The following is an 11,636-nucleotide window of genomic DNA, read 5'->3' on the forward strand; positions in this document are numbered from 1 at the left end:
TCATAATAAGGATAAGTTCTACTTCATGTATGTATAATGTGTCAAAATACACTCTACTGTCATAATATCTAAAAAGAACAAATAAAAATAACAAATAAAATCAGCATACTATAGTGACTCAGCCACATCAGTATTTATAGCAGCTTAATTAGCAATAGTTAAACTACATAACCAACCTATGTGCTCTTCAACAGATGAATAAATATAGAAAATGTGGTATATACACATAATGAAGCCATACAAAATAATGACTTTATGACATTTGCCAGTAAATGGATAGATCTGGAGACTATCATTCTAAGTGAAATAAGCCAATCGAAAAAAAAATCAAAGGTAGAATGTTTTCTCTGATAGGTGGAACATAACCCCCAATAAGGTATGTGTTGGCGGTAGAATTTTGGTGAATTAGACAAAAGGGAATGAAGAGAAAGGAGAGGGATAGGAAAAGGAAGACATTGCAATGAATCTGACATAACTTTCCTATGTATGTATGTGAATACAGTAGTGAATCTGACCATCATGTACATCCACAAGAACAGGGTCCTAATTAGAGTAATATATATTCCATGCTTATATATTATATCAAAATAGAATTTACTGTCACATAGAACTAAAGAGAACCAATAGAATTTTTTAAAAAAGAATATGAAATGGCCTTTTGTTCTTAGTCTGTAGCTTGTTAATAGATTAATGTCTCACATCTCTCCTCCCCTCTGTCCTTCAACATTTGAAACTAAATTTAGGACAACCCAGATTTTTTTCTCTTATCACAGCCCTGTGTCACATGACCTTTCAGTAAATAATAGACTAGTGTATGATGGTGGTCCCATGAGATTATATCACCCAGTGATGTCATAGCCATCCTAAGTGTGTGTAAGCACAACCTATGAAGTTTCCACCACTAAGAAACTGCCTAATGACACATTTCTCAGAACATATAACCATCCTTAAATGACATATCTCTTCTTCCTATATCTATCTATCTATCTATCTAGCTACACCTTCAATTGGTTCTGCTTCTCTGGAGAATTCTGATGGATACAGTGGTGTGTGTGTGTGTGTGTGTGTGTGTGTGTGTGTGTGTGTGTGTGTGTATTTCCCCTCTTTCACTTATTCCCAAGTCTTTGGCAGGCTCAGTTTTGAGTGGGGATGGGTCAGTCTTACACCAGGTGGTGGTGATGATGACAGAATGAGGAGCAGCCCTCCCTACCTGAGATTCTCCTGACACTCCTCAGCTTGGAAAGTCAGTGTGTCCTTTTTAGAAAGTGAGCAGCTCCCCTTAGAGTCTCTCCACGCCAGGATCAATAGAACAATGCAGAGAAATCCTAAAGGATTCTCTTAATAAACTCCCATAACATGATTACAGTGAAAGATTATGGCAGGGTCAAACAGTTATCCATTATTTTGCAGCATATCAACTCCAAATTTAGTGACTGTAAAAACACTTGTTTATTATTTCTCACACTTTCTGGAGTTGGCTGAGCAGTTTCTGCTGGCTGCGTGTGCTAAAGGACTTTTTGAGCTGACAGTTGAAGCTGGCCTCACCCACCTGCTGGCCAGTGTGCCTCTGTTCTCCTTCCTCTTTGTCCTCTCAGTTTCCTGTAGGACAAACTAGCTTCCTGACCCTATAGCCTTGGAGAAGGGCTCCAAGACATGAAGGTGACCTTTCAGGGCTACTTAAGGCCTGTCTTCAGGAACCTAATCCACCTCATTTCTATCAGATTCTATTAAAGTGAATGAAGCCAGCCCAAATTCAAAGGGGCAGGGAAATGGCTACCACCTCCAGATGGAACGGGAAGCACAGTCACATTACAGAAGGAGTGCATGCTGGGATTAGGGAGGTGAAAGCTGGGATCAATGGTCACAAACAACCTACCATATGGGTAACTTCAGGGCAGACACAAGTAAACCCTTGGTAATTGCTACAGTCTGAATGTATCTCCCCAATATCATATGTGGAATTGTAACCACCAGTGTAATAGTATTAAGAGGTAAGGCTTTAGGAAGTGATTAAGCCATGAGAGGAAAGCCTTCATGAATGGGATTAATGACCTTATAAAAGAGATGCAATGGAGCTGTTGCCCATTTTCCTGCTTCCAGCATATGAGGAGGCAGCAAGAAGGTACAAGCCCTCATCAGACACCAAATCTGCTGGCACCTTGATCTTGAACTTCCCTTTCTCCAGAGCTATGAGAAATAAATTCCTATTATTTATAAATTACCCAGTCTCATATATTTTTTTACAGTAGCAGAAATGGACTAAGACAGTGATGATACAGAAATTGGGTAAATGGGTAATGTTCAATACCCATCTTCTCAATAAGGCAAATACAATGAAATTCAGTTCAAAAAACCGAAAAAGTATTTCTGTAATAGCTGTAGTTGAAGACAGGAATTTTTAGTAACCTCTTCTTGATGGAATTAATAACCTCCTTGTTTTTCTTTTTTAAACCGTAGCTTTAAAGTTATGAGAAAATATCACCTTTATAAAGTCCCTTCCAGCACCATGGGTCGAGAATTCCAGGATTTATGTCAAGCTTGAAGGTACAGCAGGACTTCATTGAGAACTGTTATTGAAAACTTTACAGCTTTCCAGTTTCCCTGGCATGTTCCTCCATTGAATGGAAAACTTAGAGGCTTTTCAAAATCATTTCACTGTGTTATGATGTGCCGTGAATTGAAAGGGAGATAGAAATCCCTCTTTAGTTAAAACCTTAAGTCCAGGTCTAGGCTGGAACTCAGGCTGACTTCAACCCACCACTACCAGGCAATCCTTTGCAAGCAGCTGGAGGCAGCGAAACCACCTGTATAATGAGGTGAAGTGGCTCCTGGCTGGTGACAGAGCGCTGCCTGAAGTTATTTCACTTCCCTGGACTTCAACTTTCTTATACATTAATGAAAGGCAGGGGACTGAAGCCCTTCCTGTTCTGGTATCCTAAGGCTCTAGAAGCAAGTGGATGGGACAGGGCACCCCTGCCACTCTGGGCCTGGCTGGCTGGAGCAGTGCTCTGTGCACTCACAGAAGAGAGAGGTATGCTGAGGTGCACAGAGAGCTCATGTGACCCCAGGAGCAGTTGCGGGACATAGGTGCTCACCTGAGAAGTGAGTTGCCAGGCCCTTCCCTGTCAAGGATGAGATGCTTTCTACTTCTCTCTGCTATCTTTTCAAGTTCAATTTTTAGTTCTGACACCTGAAAGCCACTGTGTGGTGTTTGTGAGATTTGAAAAATCTTTTCTTTTATAAAGGTTTGTTATTATTGTGGGAGAGATGATACTTTAAAAAAATTTCATTTCTATAACTTATTTTACATCTTCCAAAAACATGTTTTAAAATCTTAATTTATACTTTACCACAAAAGATACCCCAGAGCATTATATTAATTGAATTCAATGAAAAAAATAAAATACCAAGTCAAACGAGCAGAATAATAGAAAACAGAAAGAAAAAAAAACATAAAAACATTAATAGTATTTACTTTGGAAGATGAGGACATTGAATATTTTTCCTTATTTTTCTAAATTGTACATTTTATTTTTTTTAAATTTACATACAGTAAAAATATTTGCTCAAAAATATTTAGTATAAAAATATTTAGTATAATAGGCCCATACCTAGAGTTACATGTTTAATAAGCAATCAATAATTTTTTGGCTCCTAAAATAATATGTTAGCTTGTTTGAAAAGATTGATATAAAAACAGTGGCTTGCAGTTTATCTTATATTTGACTCTAATTTTATGACCATGGATTAGCCCTTTGATAGTGAATACAGGTAGATTTACAATACCAGTATGTTTTTCTCTCCAAGGAAAGCACATTAAACTGCCACTCGAATGCCCATGTCATCTCAATCTGAAAAGTTAGTACTGTTTCAACAATCCTTCAAATAGGAATTAAAAAGAGAGAGAGAGAGAGAGAGAGAGAGAGAGAGAGAGAGAGAGAGAGAGAGAGAGAGAGGAAAGAAAAAGAAAAGCAAGCAACAATTTAAAAAAAATCAAGCAGAGAAGGAATATTTTCTGCAACAATTTCAAATATGTCCTCTCAGCTTGCTTTCTTAAGCAGTGCCCTCCACCAGAAATCCTAGGAGCAACTCACTTATCAGTTAGTGGAAAAAAGATATTCAAAGAGAAATCCTCACAGATCCTGTTAGCCAGTGGCCAACACAGAGCACACAAAATGATAAGAATGTCAGTGTTTAAAAGAGCTGGAACTTTTTGAAACAGAGGAGTACATGGACTTTGTCAATCTGATGTTTTAACGAGGAGATAGATGCCACCATTTTGCTTTGCCAACTTTTTTCTTGAGGATGGGGGAAGGGGTGTTTGTTTCTGTGGATACTAATTATATCCAAAGTTGCAGCTAAGAAAAAAAAATTGCCCTTTAGACTACTGTTGTTCCTAGCAGTTGGGCTCAGATTTGGTTATTTTTTTTTAAACCAATACCAATGAAAAGTATTTTATTGCCACTTAAAAAAATTGACAATCTGGGGCTGGGGTTGTGGCTCAGCAGTAGAACTCCCCTAGCATGTGCGAGAGACTGGGTTTGATCCTCAGCACCACAGAAAAATAAATAAAATAAAGGTATTGTGTCCAACTACAACTAATTTTTTAAATTGATAATCTGAACTTTCCTGAATTTCCAACTTTAAAAAAAAATGATGGAGGAAATTTCTCTTAACAAGAATGTGAAGGACACAAAGTGTTTAAAATAGAACTTCTCCCCCCTCCTAGGTCTTCTCTAACACAATGAGAAGTCATTACCAGTAAGAGTCGATTTGTATTTTACCTTTTATACATAATATATAGTATAATTCAGTCCCACAAAACAGGTTTTGAAGTAAATAAATCTGCTCACAGTAACTTTGCAAATGTTCCTTTGACTTTGGATTTATTATTTCAACTGTCTTTGGTAAGGGCATTTCATATGCTTATAAATCTCCTCAGTTTCTTTTTGTGTTTTAGTGCTTCATGTTAATGGACTCTATAACTGTTACATAAAACACATCTATCAGCAAAGGTTTAGGAACAAACATTTATACCAAGACTGTTTAAAAGTTGGCAGCCTTGGTGAATAGTAAATAACAGTGAATAGGACAGAACATAAATATACAGATCAATTTAATAACAGATTGTCTCCAAAGAATTAGAAACAGGGTTGCCTGAACTGTCAAGGAAGACATATCAGACAAACAGATCAATGCAGCATGGTGTAGGGATTATCATGGTTTTGCAGCATTAAATTTCAGTTCCTTTGCATAAAAAATTCCCTTAATTTTTGGATCAAAATCAATGTTTAATTAATCTCCTATTTCATTTTAAGTTGCAAGAACCGAATTTACCTGCTCTCAACTTCTCAACACTTCCTATTTATCACCCTCAAATCCAGTTATGCTTCTGTGTTCCCTAAATTAACCATTTTGACCACTTAGTTTTTTGTAAGTTAGATATTTGTGAAATCTCCCTCACACTTGAACTTCATAGAAGCAAGCAGATGAAAGTTTCCGATGAACTTCAATTCCTTTTTTTTTTTTTTTTTTGGGGGGGGTAATAGGGATTAAACCCAGGGGCTTTTCACCACTGAGTCACATCCTCAACATTTTTCACTTTTTGTTTGAGACAGGGTCTCACTAAGTTGCTGATTAATTCCTCATTTGTATAGGTTTCTAACAATCTCTCTGCCCTCCCCCCTCCCACCATGAGTTATAGGGGCCACTATATACAAGATTCCTTGTATATAGCAGATACTCCATGAAGGTCAGATTTCCCTTTTGCAATGTTGCTCTGTGGGTTCAGTCTTCCATATTATGCTCTTTGGATTATTCACTTGCTTTGCAACAAATGTTCCTTTACATGGTTTTAAATTCTCTTCATGTACATAGTCTACCTTTGAAACTCCATGAAGTCTTCTTTGAAGTGTCACTGCTGCTTTTGTTCTGGCTGGTGGTAAAGGAGCTCAGGGAAGTGATGGCCAGACCAGCAAATAGAAGCAAGATTAGTTTTTAATGTCTTCAAGAATTTGTTATGGAAAGTTTGACATGGGCAGCTCTTGAAAGGGAGAGCATTTGGGTAAATGACTAGCTCTAGAAAATGTGCTATGTGTGATAAAGACAAGGACAATACAAGAGCCCCAGTAATGTCACCCTAATCCCAGGCCCTGGCCAGTAAACCCTAGTTCCTCCTGATGACCTCAGGTGACTGCAGCTTCCCTTGTTCTAATATTTAAAAGAATTTCCTAAGCAAAAACTCATCAGACAGCCAGCAACTAACAAAGGCCTTGGATATTTATTTGCTAAAAGTAAATCTAACAAATATATTTGTGTTGGTTCCCATGTGGTTTGAGGGGAAAGTAATGTTTGAGTTAACTAAGATGTTATTTTCAGAGATGAGGGAAAGAGTTAACGTAGTGGACCAAAAAAAAAAAAAAAAAGATTAAGTATTTCGAAAGACTTTGAAACGTAGACTTGAAAGCCACATTTGTTTTTATAAGTAGCAGAAATCTAAAATTTATGACTGCTGGGGAAAACACTAGTATATAGATGACTATGATAAGCATAAATAGGCTACATATTCTGTTGAGAACAAAACAGAAGTGATCAGACTTCACTTAAAAAACAATTTATAGGGCTGGGGCTGTGGCTCAGCGGTAGAGAACTCACCAAGCACATACAAGGCCCTGGGTTCGATATTCAGCACCACATAAAAGTAAATAAAAGGATTGTGTCCAACTACAACTAAAAAAATTAAAAAAACAAAACAAAACAATTTATGGAGCTGAGGATGTTGATTAATGAATGAATGACCCGGCACTTGCCTAGAACCAACAAAACCCTGTACCAGGCACTTAAAAAAAAATCCAACCAACCAACCAAAAAACTAAATGTATGTCATGTTATTTATAAGATCTATATTGAAATAGAAAATGGAGAGCCAGGCCTGGTGGCACATACCTTTAATTCTAGCCTCTTGAGAGGCTGAGGCAGGATGATAGCAAATTTGAGGCCAGCCTCAGCAATTTAGCAAGACCCTGTCTCAAAAAAAAAAAAAAAAAATAGGGTTAGGGTTAGTCTAGTCAGTCTAGTCTCATTTATGAATTTGGATGCAAAAACCTTAAAAATAAGATTAGCAAATTTATCCACTAACATCAAAATAGCATGTGGGTGATCCTTAACTTGATCTGAACTAGAAAGCCAGAGCCACACCTCAGCTACCATTTTTCCTGAACTTGTCTTTTTTTTGTTTGTTTGCTTTGGTTAATTTTATTAATACAATAAACTTTAGCAAACCACATCCAGTAAAAAGGCAGATAAGTGTTAGATATATTCTGGAATGTGAGGTTTTGCTAAGATTTAAAAAATCAATGTAATTCTTCACATTAATAGAATAAAGAATATGATTATTTCAGTTGATATCAATAGATGATTTTGATAAAATTCAAATCAAGTTCATGATAAAAACTCTTAGTAAACTAGAACTAGAAAAGAATTGTCTCAATCTGAAAAAAAGACATAGTTCAACAGAATCTTCAGTGAATATCATACTGAATGGTGAAACTTTGGAAACTTTTTCTCAGGGTTGGATTAAGACAAGGTATACAAGCTTCAATATACATTTATTATTTCACAGTTCCAGAGGTCAGCAATCTGAAACCAAGATGTCGTTCTCCTTGAGGGCTCTAGGACAGGATCTTTCCCTCTTTCTAGCTTCTAGTGGTTACCAGTAATATTTGGCATCTCTTGACATATCAGTCAAATCTCTGCCTCCATCTTCATATGGTTTTCTCCTTTGTGTGTCTTTTTTTTTAAGGCTACCATTCATATTAGAGTAGATACACCTTGCTCCAATACGACCTCATTTAATTTGATTACATCTGAAAAAAATTCTGTTTCCATATAAGGTCCCACTCGTTCACAAACACTGGGATTTAAGACTTCACTATGTCTTTATTTGATTCATTTATTTATATGTGGTGCTGAGAATTGAACCCAGTGCCTCACACCTGCTAGGCAAGTGCTCTACCACTGAGCCACGTCCCCAGCCCCTTCACTATGTCTTTTTCAGGGACAATTTAACCCACAACAGAAGGACTCACTTTTGCCACTTCCTTTTATACTATAGGTCCTAGCCAGTGTAATAAGGTAAGAAAAAGAAATAAAAGGTGTAAAAACTATGAAAGAAGAAATAAAACTGTTACTTTTCATGGATCATGTAATTTTCTGTGAAGAAAATCATACATAATTCAAATAAATTATAAATAAGTAAGTGTAACAAATTTGGTATATACAAGGTTAATATATAAAATTAACTTTGTGCCAGTATGACAACAGGAAAATAAATGCTGAAAAAAGTGTAATTGACAATAGCATGAAAAAACAACACTTGGAAATCAATCTAATGAAATAGGCATACGACTGTTGGCAGAAAACTATAAAATATTATTGGTAGAAATTAAGAAATGGCCACAAGCCCCACTGCCGCAGATGCTGCTGCAGGGCTCAGAGGTCTTTTCTCTGGGCTCAGATGCCACTATCTCCAAGGCCGCAGCTTGCATTGCTACTGCCTATGATGCTGCATTGCTGCTGCTGCCCTGAAGTTAAGGTCACCTGGAGGTCTTCTTTCTGGGTGTTGCTGCCCATGCAGCTGCAGCCACACAGCTGCTGTCTCCCCCCCCCCCCCAGAGGTTGCATGGGTGATGCTGCCCTCACAGCTCCAACTGCAGCCACTGCTGCTACTGTCCCACTACAGCTGCCACCAACCCCACGACTACTGCTGCCACCACTACTCAGAGGTCTGTTGCTAGGGAGACTACAGGTTCGGTTGCACATGGTCCGCATCCATTTTGGGACTCCAGGCAGGGCCACAGGGGCCAGGGTGCTAGCAGATTTTCTGTCAGAAGCCGCCTCTGTCTGGGGACTCAGATCAGGACTTGGAGGTCCAGTGTGTGTGTGGGGGGGGAGTATCTGTGGATTTGGCTGCTCCTGGGGTATCTCTGGTGGGAGTGCTGGTGGCTCCCATGTTGTTGCTTCTCAGGGTTGCTCCTTTGTGTGAGGGTATCCCTTATGGTTTCTCTGAAACTTAGAACAGTGTTGAGATTTTGGGACTGCAGCATGGTGGAGCCTGGAGTATTTGAAACCCAGATCTGTGGGCTAGTGACTAAGTCTGCAAGGGCTGAGCTGGGCCTGGTGATCCTGTGAGACCTCAAAGACAGGGCTGAGAAACTTTTGAACACTGACAGAGAGTTCAATTTCCATCAAGATTTATTTTATTTTATTATTCTCTAACATCTCTACCATATTTGGAGCAGGGTGTTTTTTATGCATCAGTGTGTGGAGGACATAATATATGAATGGTATTTTACAGTTTTTTTGTATTCTTATTTTTTTGGTTTGTATTCCTCCTCTCACTTGTCTGTTTTCCTAGATTCTCTTTCCACTTTTTCTCCAACCAACAACCAATATCTGTCAGTTCCTCTCCCACTCTTCCTGTGAAATTTTGCTTCTAGCTTCTCTCTACCTGCCTCATGAATTGCATACTATGCTACTTCTGAAACTTAATTTCGCTGAAATTCATCATATCAATAGACTTAAAAACAAGAATCATATGATCATCTCAATAGATTCAGAAAAAGCATTTGACAAAATACAGCACCCCTTCATGTTCAAAACACTAGAAAAATTAGGGATAGTAGGAACATACCTCAACATTGTAAAAGCTATATATGCTAAGCCTAAGGCCAGCATCATTCTAAACAGAGAAAAATTGTAAGTATTCCCTCTAAAATCTGGAACAAAAAAAGGATGCCCTGGGCTGGGTTGTGGCTCAGCGGTAGAGCACTTGCTTAGCACATGCAAGGCCCTGGGTTCGATCCTCAGCACCACATAAAAATAAATAAATAAAGGTATTGTGTCCAACTACAAATAAAAAATAAATATTAAAAAAGGATGCCCTCTTTTACCACTTTTATTCAACATTGTCCTTGAAACTCTAGCCAAAGCAATTAGAAGAAAGAAATTAAAGAGATATAAGTATGTAAAGAAGAACTCAAACTATCACTATTTGCTGATGACATGATTCTATATTTAGAAGATCAAAACAATTCCACCAGAAAACTTCTAGAACTAATAAATGAATTCAGAAAATATCAGGATATAAAATCAACACCTATAAATCAAACACATTCCTATACATAGGCATTGAATCCACTGAAAGAGAAATTAGAAAAACTACCCCATTCACAAAACCTAAAAAAAAAAAAAAACTTTGGAATCAACCTAGCAAAAGAAGTGAAAGATCTCTACAATGAAACTACAGAACACTAAAGAAAGAAATTGAAGATCTTAGAAGATGGAAAGCTTTCCCAGGCTCCTGGATAGGCAGAACTAATACTGTCCAAATGGCCATACTAACAAAAGCATTAGACAGATTTAATGCAATTCCTATTAAAATCCCAGTGGCATTCTTATAGAAATAGAAAAGGCAATCATGAAATTCATTTGGAAAAATAAGAGACCCAGAATAGCTAAAACAATTCTTAGCAAGGGCGGGGGGAATGTTCATGAATTGAAAGACTCAATATTGTAAATTTGCCAAATTCTACCAAGATGATCTATAGATGCAATGCAATCCCAATCAAAATCACAGTATATGGAAACAGACAAGCTGATTCTCATATTTACATGGACACGGAAAAGGTCAAAGGTAGCCAATAATCTATTGACCAAAGTTGAAAGGATATGTACCATTGATTATGAAGATTTATTATATAGCTATTCTGACAATGTGATATTGGCACAAAGATAGACAAAAAGGCCAATGGGACAGGATTGGGTGCCCACAAACAGACCAATGCATATCTGAACACTTGCTCCAGGACAGAAGCAGAACTATGGGGCAGTGAATAAAAGAGAAACTCTTTAATAAGTTGGGTGGGGACAAGTGGGTACCCATAGGGGAAAAAAAATGAATTTGTCTCTACCTTGTGCTATGCACCAAATAGCCACAGACAAAAACATGGAGAAATTTCACAAAAATTTAAGCAAAATCAAAACAACAACAAACAACTAGAAGGTTCCATTCATACAAAGTTGAAAGAAAAGAAGGCAGAAGTCATAACTGAAGTTAAGTTGGGAAGTAACAGTATTAGTAAATGGGAAATGGAAAAAGAAGAATTTCTAGAGTTCTGGTGAATATTTTATTTCTGTGCCTTTGGATGGTGAGGTAGTATAGAAAGTCTTTAGCTTATCAATATCTACCACTATATACCAGACATTGCAATAAGTCGGAGTCATCAAAAGGAATAAAAACAGGCACGATCCTACCACTCTGGTGGTGCTTGTCTCTGATAACAGAGACAGACAAAGGCAATTACAGTGATGAGCAGCTCAGATAAATATATACAATCACCCAGTAGGATAAGTGCTCTGAGAGATACCCTTAGCTTACTGCACAAGGGGAATTCTTTCTTCACTGGGGTGGAGTTGAGAAAAGCCATCAGGTCTTCACCGTACTGAATTATAAAAATAGTTCCAATGGGTTTTACCCATCCCTAAAAAGCAGTGGTTACTCCTTTTATCTGTAATAAATGGTTTCAGTGTCATTTTAGATATACTCTTAGGAATGCCATCTGCTTATCCAGGAAAAA

Source organism: Ictidomys tridecemlineatus, chromosome 1 (assembly GCF_052094955.1).
Source record: "Ictidomys tridecemlineatus isolate mIctTri1 chromosome 1, mIctTri1.hap1, whole genome shotgun sequence".
Classification (NCBI taxonomy): Eukaryota; Metazoa; Chordata; class Mammalia; order Rodentia; family Sciuridae; genus Ictidomys; species Ictidomys tridecemlineatus.